The sequence below is a fragment of the Eleginops maclovinus genome, chromosome 9, assembly GCF_036324505.1.
Source record: "Eleginops maclovinus isolate JMC-PN-2008 ecotype Puerto Natales chromosome 9, JC_Emac_rtc_rv5, whole genome shotgun sequence".
NCBI classification, from domain to species: Eukaryota; Metazoa; Chordata; class Actinopteri; order Perciformes; family Eleginopidae; genus Eleginops; species Eleginops maclovinus.
In genome coordinates this window covers 9,434,086-9,447,655 of record NC_086357.1, presented here as the reverse complement: position 1 = coordinate 9,447,655, position 13,570 = coordinate 9,434,086, and positions in this window count along the sequence as shown.

Below are 13,570 nucleotides of genomic sequence, written 5' to 3'. Positions count from 1 at the left end.
CCACTCTCCATTTGGTCTCCTCTTCCTCTTCCCCAGAATCTGACCGTCTTAAGGTTGACTCCCCTCAGACTCAAGATATTGTGTGTTGTTTTCATCCTTTTCAACATCTGCTAAAACCTCTTTGTGTTGTACATCAGGATTCATGAGGCTGTAGAAGCTGCAGACCCAGGTTCTCCTTCAGACTTACGAACCATGAATCGTGAACCGTGAATCATGATCAATCACAACTAAAGTGCGGACTCTTCTTGCAGAAGTGATGAGCCAAGATTGAGCCTCTCATTGGCATAACTCATAGGGATAATCCCAATAAATCTCTGTGAAATCAGCAGGATTACTTTTTCAAACTTTTAGAGCCAGTTAAACTAAGCTGTATGTTTAAAATCAGTAAAGCTGTTTTTTTATGACAACATAATCAGCCCCTGGTCACCATTGGCCCAAAGTCTTAGTAAGATTGCAGTTAGAGACTCTTTAGCTCCGTTGTTTTGCATATTACTCAGTGAAACTAAATATATGGGGGGGATTCTCACTGTAGGGTACCTTTTGGTGTCCTGTACATACATCATCAAGTTGCTATGTTATCTTATCAAAAAATAAACATAATATTAGTTTAAAGGTTAAGTAGTCATAAGTTTTCTGTATTAAAATGCCTTACTTTTCAGTTTTATATAATAGGAAGAATGCTGTTTTGCGATGTCCCAAGCACTACCCATTACATTTCAATCCAATTAAAATAAGTCAAATCTTTTTTCCTTTTTTTTTATGTTTTCAAATTATTAGTTTTGTTGAATAAGATATTACTCAATTTAAGTGCATTGGTCATTTGGTAATAACAATCATATTTTATTCTGGTCATCCTGACCAACCTGCCTAAATGCATTGAGGTGCTGCCCTGTGATTGGCTGATTAGATATTTGCGTTAAGGAGCAGTTGAACAGGTGTGCATTTTGAATGCAGGACTTTTACTTGTTTCAGAGTATTCTTACACTCTGGTACTTCTACTTTTACGTAGTACGATAACTGAGTACTCCTTCCACCTCTGTTCAGGGGTGAGATTTGATCCCTAGTGAGGATAGAAATAAAAAATATATAAATCTGCCGTGAAGATATTAGTTTTTTAATGTCCTAGTTTTTCATACTTTGCACATGTTGGATCAACATTTTTCATCATAAGCAACTCCACCCAATAACCCTGCTCCCTCCTCTTCCTCCATGTTAAACACCTTTCTGCGCATGATTTACTTTTTTAAGTTTCTAGCTTTACATTAACAAAAAAAAAGTATCATGAACCCAACTTCACTGCCCTTCACCTTGCAGCATTTCTTTCTTAAGACAGTGTGGAGTTTAAAAGTCCCCAAAAACAATTAGATAGGCCTATATGACACCTTATAAGACGTGAATACATTCTGATCATGTTATAATGATATATATAACAAGCATACTGAGATTTGAAAGGCAATTTAGCTAAGCAATCAGACACAACGAACAAAGTAAATGAGCTCTTGGGTAGGTTTGTTTATTGAGCGGCATGAAAATAAATAATTACATGTTCTTCGTGATTGTGAGATATAAGCCCCATTTGGAGTGGGAGGCAATGAGGTAAATATTTAATATCCTCTCTCTTCCTCCACATGGTTCCTGCCGCCCAGACAAAGAGAAGATAGTCAGCTCACCGAGATGAAACAGGAGATGAGGGGGTGAATGTCAAACTGATGCGGAGATGGGAACAGACGTGTAATGATTGCTGGATGACTGGAAACACAGATGAAGAGGCGGATAAATGTGTAAAAAGGAATCAAAGATAAGATTTCCTGTTACCAAGAGGAGGGTATAAGCCAGTCTGAAGTCATCTCCAAAGTCAGAAACTTTGAGTTTTTTGTCCTAAACAAGTCATAATGCACTCAGGCTGAACCAAGGAGCTTTTGCTTTGCATCACAAATAGCATATACAGTGGGGCAAAAAAGTATTTAGTCAGCCACCAATTGTGCAAGTTCTCCCATTTAAAAAGATGAGAGAGGCCTGTAATTTCTATCATAGGTATACCTCAACTATGAGAGACAGAATGAGAAAAGAAATCCAGAAAATCACAATGTAGGATTTTTAATGAATTTATTTTCAAATTATTGTGGAAAATAAGTATTTGGTCAATAACAAAAGTTCATCTCAATACTTTGTTATATACCCTTTGTTGGCAATGACAGAGGTCAAACGTTTTCTGTAAGTCTTCACAAGGTTTTCACACACTGTTGCTGGTATTTTGGCCCATTCCTCCATGCAGATCTCCTCTAAAGCAGTGATGTTATGGGGCTGTCGCTGGGCAACACGGACTTTCAACTCCCTCCAAAGATTTTCTATGGGGTTGAGATCTGGAGACTGGCTAGGCCACTCCAGGACCTTGAAATGCTTCTTATGAAGCCACTCCTTCGTTGCCCTGGCGGTGTGTTTGGGATCATTGTCATGCTGAAAGACCCAGCCATGCTTCATCTTCAGTGCCCTTGCTGATGGAAGGAGGTTTTCACTCAAAATCTCACGATACATGGCCCCATTCATTCTTTCCTTTACACGGATCAGTCGTCCTGGTCCCTTTGCAGAAAAACAGCCCCAAAGCATGATGTTTCCACCCCCATGCTTCACAGTAGGTATGGTGTTCTTTGGATGCAACTCTGCATTCTTTCTCCTCCAAACACGACGAGTTGAGTTTTTACCAAAAAGTTCTATTTTGGTTTCATCTGACCATATGACATTCTCCCAATCCTCTTCTGGATCATCCAAATGCCCTCTAGCAAACTTCAGACGGGCCTGGACATGTACTGGCTTAAGCAGGGGGACACGTCTGGAACTGCAGGATTTAAGTCCCTGGCGGCGTAGTGTGTTACTGATGGTAGCCTCTGTTACTTTGGTCCCAGCTCTCTGCAGGTCATTCACTAGGCCCCCCCGTGTGGTTCTGGGATTTTTGCTCACCGTTCTTGTGATCATTTTGACCCCACAGGGTGAGATCTTGCGTGGAGCCCCAGATCGAGGGAGATTAGCAGTGGTCTTGTATGTCTTCCATTTTCTAATAATTGCTCCCACAGTTGATTTCTTCACACCAAGCTGCTTACCTATTGCAGATTCAGTTTTCCCAGCCTGGTGCAGGTCTACAATTTAGTCTCTGGTCTCCTTTGACAGCTCTTTGGTCTTGGCCATAGTGGAGTTTGGAGTATGACTGTTTGAGGTTGTGGACAGGTGTCTTTTATACTGATAACGAGTTCAAAAAGGTGCCATTAATACAGGTAACGAGTGGAGGACAGAGGAGCCTCTTAAAGAAGAAGTTACAGGTCTGTGAGAGCCAGAAATCTTGCTTGTTTGTAGGTGACCAAATACTTATTTTACCGAGGAATTTATAATTAATTCATTAAAAATCCTACAATGTGATTTCCTGGATTTTTTTTCTCATTTTGTCTCTCATAGTTGAGGTATACCTATGATGAAAATTACAGGCCTCTCTCATCTTTTTAAAAGGGAGAACTTGCACAATTGGTGGCTGACTAAATACTTTTTTGCCCCACTGTAGGTAAAAGTGGGAAGCCCTCCCCCAAGTCTTTTCCAAGCATTGATTTCAATGCTTGATGCCAACGCTCAAGCGACCTTGTGTCTCTGGATGCTTGGCACTAGAGACTGAAGGAGAAACACCCAACCACCGAAAAAGTCTGTCTAAAGCCTGTGGGGAGGAAGTTAGCTTACTGATCAGTCTACACAACTTTCAGTAACCCAAATGTGGTCAACACTTTAGTGATGGCAGGTGTAGATTCAAGATTCAAAGGTTTATTATTATAACACAAAACACGCAGATCTCAGGTTCAACAGAGAAAAAAACAACAACAACAATAAAAAATAGTGCAAGCTTGGGTGTTGAATAGGCTTATAGAACAGTGTGTTGCTAGGGTGGTTGCTAGGGGTCTTTAATAATCCTCTGGACTTTTTTCCTGAGCTGCTGGGTGTAAAGGTCCTCAATGCATGGCAGCTCTGTCCTGGTGATGTGCTGTGCAATTTTCACCACACCCTGTAGAGCCTTACGGCTGAGGGCAGTGCAACTGCCGTACCATGCCGTGATGCAGAGTATCCTGGAGTCCATGTTGAACCTCTGCAACCTGCAGAGGAAGAAAAACCGCTGTCAAGCTGTTTTGGTGATGGTGTTTGTGTGATGAGTCCATGTCAGGTCCTCAGGGATGTAGACGCAGAAGAACCTGTAGCTGCTGTAGTGATTTTACGCTATGAAATGTTCTCAAGGTTTCAAGGTTTTATTGGTCATATGCACAGCATATACAACGTATATGTTGGCAATGAAAATCTTAGGTCCCTTGCTCCTCCAACAACTCAACATACATGGTGCAAATAAGATAAATAAAATAGTGCAAAAAGAGAGAAGAATATTTACAATAACAACAATAAAGATTTAAGGATGTGAAATATATACATATGTGGAATACATTGAAAGTATTTAAATACTTTACACTGTTGAATGAGGAGGTATGGACAGATGCATATATTACGTATAACAGATGTATATGGCAGATATGTATAATATATAGATATGTGTACTATAAACAGATATGTATGGCAGATGTGTATAATATATATATATATATATATATATATATGTATGTGTGTACTATGAACAGATGTGAGTAGACATTCACACAGCTCAGGAGTTCAGCAGTCTTATAGCCTGTGGTATAAAACTGTCTCTGAGTCTGGTAGTCTTTGTCCGGATGCTGCGGTACCGTCTGCCAGACGGCAGCAGACAGAACAGATTGTTGCTGGGGTGATGGGGGTCCTTTAATATCCTACCGGCCTTCTTCCTACACCGCTGGGTGTAGAGGTCCTCCATGGATGGCAGCTCCGTCCTGGTGATGTGCTGAGCAGTTTTCACCACCCTCTGTAGAGTCTTAAGGTGGAGGGCGGTGCAACTGCCATACCAGGCGGTGATGCAGTCAGTCAGGATACTCTCGATGGTGCACCTGTAGAAGTTACAGAGTATCCTGGAGTCCATGTTGAACTTCCGCAGCCTGCAGAGGAAGAAGAGCCGCTGTGGGTAGAGACACACATTACAGTTAGGAAGAGCTGATTACCAGCCTTGGTCTTCGGCAGTGGACCAACACAGTTCGCAATGACATGTTCAAAGGGCTTACCAAAAGCTGGAACAGGACGCAACGGTGCTGGGGTAGCCTAACAAAATATAATGCTATTTTACCCTCATCTATACTGCATTTCGTTTTTTTGTTGATCACATCATGATTTTTGTTCACTATTAGTTAACATTAAAGTCTGTAGCACTCAATTATAAGTTTTTGCAAATGACAAGTGTCTGTGATTCCAGTTTAAAAGACAGGACCACTATTATTAGTGTTATTATTATGGTAATTCAGTACATGGAATATGAGTGGAGCTACTGTGAGTAAATGGTGACTCAATCTCTCCCTGACTTTTGTTAAAATGTCTCTTTGTGTGTACCGACCACAGGTACCACCATCCCACAGAACAACATACACACACACACACACACACACACACACACACACACACACACACACACACACACACACCTATCCATGGTTAGTCACCCTTACGTTCTCGGTCTCCCTCAAACACAGACAGCACTCTCCACCCTCTGGGGTCAGCCATTAGTCACTGCCGGCTGGCAAGATGAAGTTCTTATTAGATATATTGATCAGCATGGGGAAAGATTATGGCTCTGTGTTTGTGTGTGAATGTGAGGGAGACAACCTGAGAGCCAATCTAGCACCACAACAGCTTCATCAAGTCTCTAAAAGCAAAATCTAATCTTTTAAGCTGAATATGCATCAAAATAGTTTTCCGAAACACTGGTCAATCAACTCAAATTCGGGGAATAAACAATGTTTAAAATAAAATAGCAAAGTCTGTGTTTAACTGTGTTAAAGTCAGTACGTTAACCATTTATTTATTTTTCGAGGGAAGGGGGACAGGGCATCATTGAAACAATAATGCTTCATTTGTAAAAGTCGGACATTTTTCTTGCATCACTGAAGCTCCATTTTCAAAATCTCCATTTAACGAAACATTACAATCACTGAAGAAAACATGTTCAACACCCTCTAATGTACATTTCTCGTGGGATTTGAATTTAATTTGAGGATTCACTAGAGCACAAAACAGTGCTTTGGTCTAAACTTTTACACATTAATCATGGAATTTTCCAGAATAGATGAATATTTATGCTAAGAAACCCTCTTATTGACAATAAATCTAGGTAAGCTTTACATCCTCTAAATGCCCTGTAGTTTCTGCTTGTAACGTTTTGCGAGGCTGTTATTATTCTAAAAGTCACAACAGCTCAAAATATGGTGTCACTACAACAAATGGTTATTGTGCGGACTAACATCATCACACATGAATGCAAATGGGCTCATTGGATCCACAAGATTCCCAGCTTTTCAATCATGTGTGCATTTCTTTTTAGGGACTTAAACATGGGGCATTCAGGTGAAAATGACAGTATTTGTACTGCCTTCAAAAAACGTCATGGTTTTCCACTGTTATTTCAATCCTGCTCTTCTTATTCCTCTGCCTCTCTGTAACAGTAACTGCTCCTGTCTCTCATAGCCTAAGTACTCCTGACTGACTTTACCATTTGTTTTTTGTTCACTCATGACTGACCAAAAGACAGCATGTCTTAGAAGAGAAAAAGGTCTGCTGTGTACATCTAATCTACACCTCCCTCTTTCCATACCTCATCTATCCATCTGTCATCTAAGGGTCTATTACAGCTCCTCAAAGTCAGACAAGCCCTTCTTTATGAGAGGAGGCTGTCAGGAGAAAGCCCTCTCAACATGATGGGAGTGGCGGGATGTACACACAGACAATCAGACAGACAGACTGTTAACTGAGGCAACATTAAATTGGTCTGTGCAGTGAAACTGGCCTCAGAGGTTTTACTGCAAAAAGTAGTTATTTTAACAAACCATTTAAAGCAGTGTGTTTAAGTATTAAAAGCTTGTTTTTCTCAGGATAGAGAAACAGAAACCTGTCAGTTATGATTGTTTTTTATTATTTTCAATGCAAATCAAGTTTTATTTGGAGTTGCCACAAGGGGAATATGACGTTTTATTTGACTTACTGAATTAGATCAAATGCATCCCTGTTATTTTTACTCAGTTCCTCTGGGAGACCAGTCTAATGGGGTTCCCAGAGGAACTGAGGAAAAATAAACAAATGCCTTACAAACTAAAAAACTGCAGAGTCAGTTAATACATTCACACTTACCTTTGGAGCAGTGCTCTCAGCAAAGAGTGCACAAGAGCTGAGCTGTGAGTTTCACTTGTCTTCCCTTCAGAAGTCCATTACTGTATGGATCAGAGACTGCACACACATTGCCATCTGTATGACAAATATAACAACTTAATATAGTGTTTGTATATAGTTTGATAAATGTGGGTTGACTGAGTGATTTGGAACCTAAAACTTTGTTTACTATAACCCTATGGATAACTTTCTCCCAATAAAAATGTACACAGCATAATCAATCATACCCGGCTAAACAGTTCCACCTAGTGGGCAAGGGAAACCATTACATCCTGAATGACCCAGAATAGAACGACTGAATCAAAGATAGTTCTCTGTTATTATTCATTCTGATATAAAAGTTCATTGTAGTTTTGAAAGCAGCATCAATAAACTGTCCAAAAACAATACCGAAAAGACTAATCCAAATATTCCTCCACAACAGCTTAGCAGTGATGGTGAGCTATGTATGTTTCTAAAGTCCAGAATGAACTTCAAACCCCATCATTTAAGGCAGGGGTGTCCAAACTTTTTTCACCGAGGGCCACATACAGAAAAATACACGGAGAGCTGGGCCACTTATAGAGGTGAATATTGCCTCATAAGTTAAGTTACAAGTTAGCAAAACAAATCAAATGTAGGCAAATAATGCGCGATCATTTCAAATGGTTTAAGCAAAAAACAGCCTACATCCCATCTCTCTTTAGGGTTTCATTAATTTTGTTGGCAGCTCATTCCTTAAAACAGAAGCCTCAGATTGTTTATAATAAGAGTAAATATGAAGGTTAAATTTCAAGCTTGTTATGGAAATAAGTTATTGGGCTTTTTTTTTTATCAACTAAGATTTGGTAAAAAATGTTTTACATTCTAAATGACTGAATTTATTTGAAATTGGGCTCATTAATATATGTTAACATATATATTTGAGAAGTACAATATAAGACAAGCAAAAGTTTAATTTGTGGGCCATATTCAATTATACTTTCAGAATTTGCTGAGGGCCGATTCAAAATGGCCTGCGGGCCGCATTTGGCCCACGGGCCGAAGTTTGGACACCCCTGATTTAAGGTAACACAGACGGTGTTTCTTAAATAAATACAATTTGGAATGTTATATGTTCTTCCTCTGCAGGTTTGGAACAACTTTCTACTGAGGAAATAGTCCCTCTTCACAAATCTCATTTTCACTGCTTGTGAAATTTCACACACTATTAAAATTGTTGTCGCTGTTGTATTGCAGTTCACCAGCAGGCGAAAGACAAACCAAGCGTAACTCTTTTATTTTTCTCATCCTCTTTTCAATCTCTTCATGCATCCTCTCACCTCAGTTTGACGTCCTTTGACCCAATTCACCTGCTGTCATTGCAGGTACGTGAGTGGCATAAAGTATGACTAACAGTCATGTAAACCATCGTTTAAATTGAATGTTTTCAATAAACTGGTGAAATAGGGCTTTTCGGTCAGACCAGGGGACTACTTTATCTCAGACACGTGTCTTCATTAGAAATAGATTGCCAAAATGCCTATCTAACCATTCAGCAATTATTCAACTATTAAACTATGTTTTAATGCTACGTATATTTGATGTTCACATCATCTCTGCTTTGAAACTATTGAACTCTTTAATCAAGATGAAACTGAAGTAATACTCATTGCGGTCCATAAAGCATGTCAATTAAAAAACAGGTGCATACATTGGTACAAAAAATGAATGGTTAAAAACGAGCAGGAAATACCAAATTGATTTAATTTCAATAAACACATCGAAATTTAAATAAGATATCAATACTTAAAGTTTCCAGTCACGTTACGTTGACGCATGACGCAGGTTGCTATGGAGCTGCGTACAGTTTATATTCGAAAAGGTCGATTCCAAAATCACCATTTCACTCTGAGACTTTGGAGGAGAAAGCTGTTACTCGACGATTTCTGCAAAACTGAACAAGCTATCACTGAAAAAACGACCCCATATTAACCCAGTTAAACTGTACTAAAAAGTTATCGAGGCAAATGTGAGAATTTTATATATTTTATGTAATTGACTTTTTTCCAGGCCGTTTAATTTGACGATTTGATCCGTCAAACCTCCGCAGCTCCATCAACTGACTCATATAAAGGAACACTTAAAGTATAAAATATTAAATATATTTAATTCCAATTAAGTTGTTGCTGTTAATAACTTTAATATGGGGACAACATAAACGATCAATTCTGTAAAAATGGCTGCTTTTCAAGCTATTTGTTGCAGCGCTAGCTTGTTTTAGCTCTTTGGAAAATACAATTTAGCATTATTGAAACATAAGCAGTTACCTTTTGTAAATATAAGTTACACTAAACACCAAATTATTGTAAGACATCAGGTTCATCATTACATCTTTGTTGATTATATTGTCCATATTCAACGCGTTATTGATGATTAAGTGATCAATATTTTAACAGTTTGACTTTTTCAGTTGTAATGTGACATTGCAGACAATTAAAGAAACAAAAAGAAACGGACATTTAGAAACTAGCTGGTTAAAGCATCAGTGAGCTTAATATCAGCAGGTTAAAGGAATTCACATATTTAATCAAAGTTAAAATATGATGTGTTGAATTAAGTTCATTCCCAAAACATATGTCAATCATTCCAGATGTCTCATCTCTGCGACCACAACTACTGGAGGACCGAGCCCAGCAGCTCACAGCGCACCACCACCCGCCAGGTAGGCTACACTTTGCACCTGAAAGTGTATATCCTGTAGATTAATTAAAAGTTTCTGCATTTTGAAATGTTATAATGAATATTATACTTAGTTTTTACTGCTTTTATACCTAGGAAGTGTATATTACTCTAACTGTATTCGACCTGACCATGAATATTTTAAGACTGCATACACATTTACAGTAACAGTTTGCCACATTGTGAAAGCTGAAACCATGCGCCTTTACATCTTAACTAACCTAACAAAAGTAGACTCTGGATGTGTCTTTGAAAGAAATCCTCACTGGCATTGTAGTAAACGTGAAACAGAGAGAGCAAATGTGACCTCTGCCTATTTAACTTTACTTATTATACTCGGGCGTTTCCTTGTAATTCTGCACAAAGCAGCACATTTGCTATTGACTTGAAAGTCAGTGAAGATAGAAAATTGTCCCCCCCTACTGGTAACATGAGGGAAAGGCAAATCATGTCCCTTACCGGGAGAAGACAGAGACCTGCAGCTCCTGAAAGGAGATTCAAACACATGAAGACTGATGTCTTTTTGGAAGCTTGGACACCTCGGCCGGTGCAGATGCACAGATATCCTGACAGTCTAGCCTCCTCCCCTCGAAGTGTCCCTCCGCTGGAAGCAGCCTGTCTTCAGTTTCTCTGGCTGTTTGTTCTGCAGGAAGCTGACCCACTGACGTTCATGCTCCTGAAGGTCTTCATACTCCGCCTGGATGAAGACCTAATGTTTTGTCGGCCTTGCGTTTTGATTCTTCCTTGGTACGTGCTAAGTAATCAGTTAATGTGGTGTGTCGGTGCGTGCTGAGAGACGAGTGGGACTGGTTGTGTGAAGAGAAGTGTGGAGTGGAAGAGTTGCGAGTCGGATTCCAGTTATTATTGAAAAGGCCTGCCGAGGTTCACGTCATCTCGTGATCACTTGAGATGACCTAAAACACACTCAACACAATCTCTCTAACAGGCTGCCAGGAAGAGGAAGAGGAGTGAGAGCAGAGGCCCTGAGGAGCCCCCGCAGAGACGACTCCGTGAGGGTAGCCCCAGCCCACAGCCCTCCACCTCCAACCCCACACAGGCCATGCTGGAGGATGTCCAGCTGGAGGTGAGTCCTCCAGATGTTTCATTTAACACCTGCTTTTTGTTTTGGTATCAGTGTAGCTGTCTGACCCCAAGCCTCTCTCTTTGTTTCCTAAAGGTTCAGCCTGGACCCCTTCAGGAGCCTGTGGAGGGCCCCCAGCCTGATGCTGCCACGGCCCTGCCCCACCTGTGCGAGCCCCCTGGTCTCTCCCCCGCTGATTTTGATGCAGTGTCGGAGAGGATCATGGCCTGGATGTCTCACACTCCCTTCAGCAGGGAGTTGTGAGCGTCCTGCAGGAGACAGGGCTTGGTGCAGAGCTGCTGAAACAGTACCTCACACACACACACACACACACACACACACACACACACACACACACACACACACACACACACACACACACACACACACACACACACACACACACACACACACAAACACATTTTTAACTCCTTAGTAGTTTTTAGATAAGTTTGAAGCACTTTTGATTGTTTGTTGAAGTATTTACATTTTAAGTATCTGATTTTAATTCCTTGTAAGTTCATAGATCATTTAGAACGTAGCTAAGTATTTCACTTTTTGATAAGTTTTACATTCTTTATTCTTCAGTAGTGTGTTGTTAAGTTTGAACATGTTTTATTCCTTTAAGTTGTAACTGTTGCAGTTGCTGCAGTGTTGGAGAGGATGGTGGCGTGGATGTCTGACCCTCCCTTCAACCAGGAGATGTGAGCGTCCTGCAGGAGACAGAGCTGCACTGCTGAAACAGTATCACAAACACATGCACACACGCACGCACACACATGCACCCATGCACGCATCTAGAACATACAAAGATGTAGGTTTTAAATATTTTAGGAATTAAAGCAGTTATCTATTATTAAATCTATTCCATTAACCGGAGTATAACCCCGCCACTAGAGGTCAGGAGTGCACAACACGATAATACAGTATCAATAATATAGTAATAAAGACAAATAACAATTATATAATACTATGTCCTAGAGAAACCATAATAAAGTACATCAAACAAATAATTGCTTATTTCATAAATAAATAATAGCATCACATTATAGTATCTCATAGACATTGCGTAGTATACCTTAAAAATGTATTGATAAAAAAGTAGGTCTAAAAAAGTCTAAGTAAAGTATGCCATCAAAAAAGTGTTATGTTTTTAAATAGTGAAATTGAAAGTCATAAAAAATAGTTAATAATAGTATGTCATAAAAAATATCACTAAAAAAGTCACTGTATAAAATGTCATAAAATAATTGATCATATAGTACGTCATTCAAAGTATAGTATGCAAAAGTATATTACAGTATTTATTTTACACGTCCTATTATAGGGTTGTCGTTTAGCTCAGTTGGTAGAGCTGACAGATCGTATACTGGGGGTTAGGTCCCCAAGCAGAGGACCCGGGATCGAATCCGGCATGGGACCATGTACTACGTGTCATCCCCTCTGTCTCCCCCTTTCAAATCATTCTCTATATTAAAGGCACTAGCCCTGAAATGTTTAGTATATCAAAAATGATTGATAATATACTTTGTCTGTAAACAGTCACAGTTACGAACGCATATAAAAATGTATAATATAGTTTGTCCAAATAATCATAGTATAGTATCCCATAAATAAAGATAATACAGTACGTCGTTTTAAACTCATGTCGTAGAAAAGGCCATTATGAGAGCCCTGCCTAACCTCTGATATCAGGAATGCTTTTGCCGGTCACTTTTCTCCATTTGTCTTTGAAGGTGTCACAGGAGCTGCCAGATTCAGAGCACCTGTTCCGGTTTCTCAGAGGAAAAGCTCCACTGCAGGGTTCACCTGCTCCCTCCTTTCTCCTGGATCATCCCTGCCAGCAACTGCACATTTTGGTCTTTTTTGTTCTTAGTGATGAACATACTTTTTTCCAATAAATTCACCTTAAATGTACCTGCATCTGTTGTTGGCTTTCTCGTATTTGCCATGGCCTATGAGCCAGTTTTTGACACTTTAAAAAAGTGATCCTACAGTCTACTATAATGACTTTATTACATAGTCTATCATTTAAAGTGCTTCACTTTTTTGAACCTGTTCACTTTTCAAATCTGCCATACCTGTGTTTTTTTTTCTCTCTCTCTTTCTAGAAAAGGCACCGACCTTTCGTTTTTTCACTTCTTTTTTTTGTTCACTCACAAATACTTGGAAGGAACCCTGCCAAAGGGTTAGGGTTAGCCAGGGTTAGACCTTCATTAAGACCTTTTATTACAAATAGTTCAACCCAAGCACACAATGATGTATTTCATGATTGTATAGTATTTCATCAAAAATAATTTATTATATTAAAAAAATGATAATATTATAATATTTCACTACAAATAATTGTTAAAATAGTTTGTCATAAGTAAGTTATAGTAAATATGTCTAGTGTCAATTGTGTCTGTTTTTTTGCTGTAACTGATGGACATACTTTACATTTGTATTCCATTTCATTCTTCCAATTTA